Source organism: Monopterus albus, unplaced genomic scaffold, assembly GCF_001952655.1.
Source record: "Monopterus albus unplaced genomic scaffold, M_albus_1.0 scaffold99.1, whole genome shotgun sequence".
NCBI lineage: Eukaryota > Metazoa > Chordata > Actinopteri > Synbranchiformes > Synbranchidae > Monopterus > Monopterus albus.
This window is the reverse complement of record NW_018127979.1, coordinates 1,771,424-1,773,432: the sequence shown is the minus strand read 5'-3', so window position 1 is coordinate 1,773,432 and position 2,009 is coordinate 1,771,424.

Sequence of the window (2,009 nt, the reverse complement as noted above, 5' to 3'; positions counted from 1 at the left end):
CCATAGCTGACATCTGCACAGACCAGTGTGTCAGAAAGCTCATCAACATATTGACTGATCCCTCCCATCTCTACCACCACCTCTTCACATTCATGCCATCTGAACCAAAGCATCCGTGCAAGGTCCACCAGACTGTGCAAGAGTTGCTTTCCCTGGACTATCAGAACTCTTGAACACTTTCCAAATGTTGCCCCCCATCCCCTCCATGGGATACTAACACACTAGCACTTGTATTCTATGCCACCTGGTCTTTATACATGCATCAGCACTTCCTACATGGTTTTATTTTTTTATATGTGTCTCCCATGTATGCCAAGTGTCTTATGGAAGTGACACATAAACCTAATTCTAATTTTGATTACATACACTCTGTCAGCATGCGGTAATGGTTTCCTTCCTCACTCGGTTTTCACTCATATTGCTGAGCACTGATGTGACACAGAATTCATACTGGTAAAACAGTCTGAACTGAGCCAGTAGAGATTCACTTGATGCTGCCTGCCAATTTAACATGAAGACACATATCACACCCTTCTGCTTGATCACTATGGTGATTTAAACTTTCTAACATTTAATATAATTAAATAATTCAATTGTTGGCCACCAGCACGTTTGCCAAACCACACTGGATATAATCCAAACCTCCAGAACAATGCTAGTTCTATCAACACAACAAAAAAAGGGGGCAGCTGGGTCTAATTTTTTCTGCATGCGGTACTATGACGCATTGTTTATAGTGGTATCATTTCAACTAACCAGTGGTATGTTTACACAATGTTCTCTGTTTGTGCATAGCGTGAAATGACACATCCAGAACCAGACATGTGTTTATAGTATGTGTGTAATGCAGCATGCTTACTGGTACTTTTTTAGAGCTGTCATGGTCGCAGATGAGCCTATAATCCAAGAAGCCAATATATTAGTGCCCCTCAGAGAAAGAACAAGTATTTGAATATTTTACCACTGTGTAAAATATGATGTTACAAATATACTGTAAATCGTGCGTTCTGTTTTACTTATTCAGTAAAATATAAGGCAAAATATTATATCAGAAGTGCAATTTAGTTTCCTAAAAATGCAGAACAGCCTTATTCAGAGTGTCAGAGAATTATTGTATCTATTACATGGTAGGTACATACATTTACTTTTGTAGCTGGTCAAGGTGGAGCTAATTTTAACAATTTTTTAAAACTTATTTTATTGACTTTTTGCTGCTAATTTACTGTAAATAACACTAAGCTGAAAAATATGTGATACCTACAATTGTAAAATGGGGAAAACTCTGTTCTTCTACTGCATTACTTTGCAGTAAAAGAACAGAGTTGAATAAAGAGTGGAAATACTCAAGTACCTCAAAATTATATTTAAATGAATGTCCTTTTTTACATTCCATCACTGGACCAGAGACTGTGTTGTATAAATTTTTTTTTATTTTTGTTCATGTCATTTTTATTAGTCATTTACACAGCTGCAAGGCGTGGTTAACACTGTTGAAACGGTGAAACAGTTGTCAGTATAAAAAGAATATGTTCGTATATTGAAGACATTTGAGACACATGATTCATATTCTACAGTGCAACTGCTAACATTACAGTATATTCAATGTTATTTACATGACAGAAAGTATATAGGATGATTGGCTGTCTGTCCAGGTGGCTGATGCAAGACAAAGTGTATGGAGATACCTAAAAAAGTGTCCATATAAAAAGTAAACTTATTATGTAGTAGATTATAAAAGGCCTGATACTGTGACAAGAGTCTACTTCACCTGTGATTATTGTTTGTGTAGATATCTAAAAGAAGAGCAAAGATGAGAGCATGCAATGTGGACAAGAAGCTAGGACTATGTGTCTGATCCAGAAATGGTGGTCACACTGGTCAAAAATAAACAAAAATCTTTAGATCATAATCAGCTAAAGGAACTCGAGGAACAAGAAGGGCTAAGCACAGTAAGTCCAGGGAGGAACTTAAGAAAATACAGAACCCAAGGTTTCACACTGAGCAGCAGG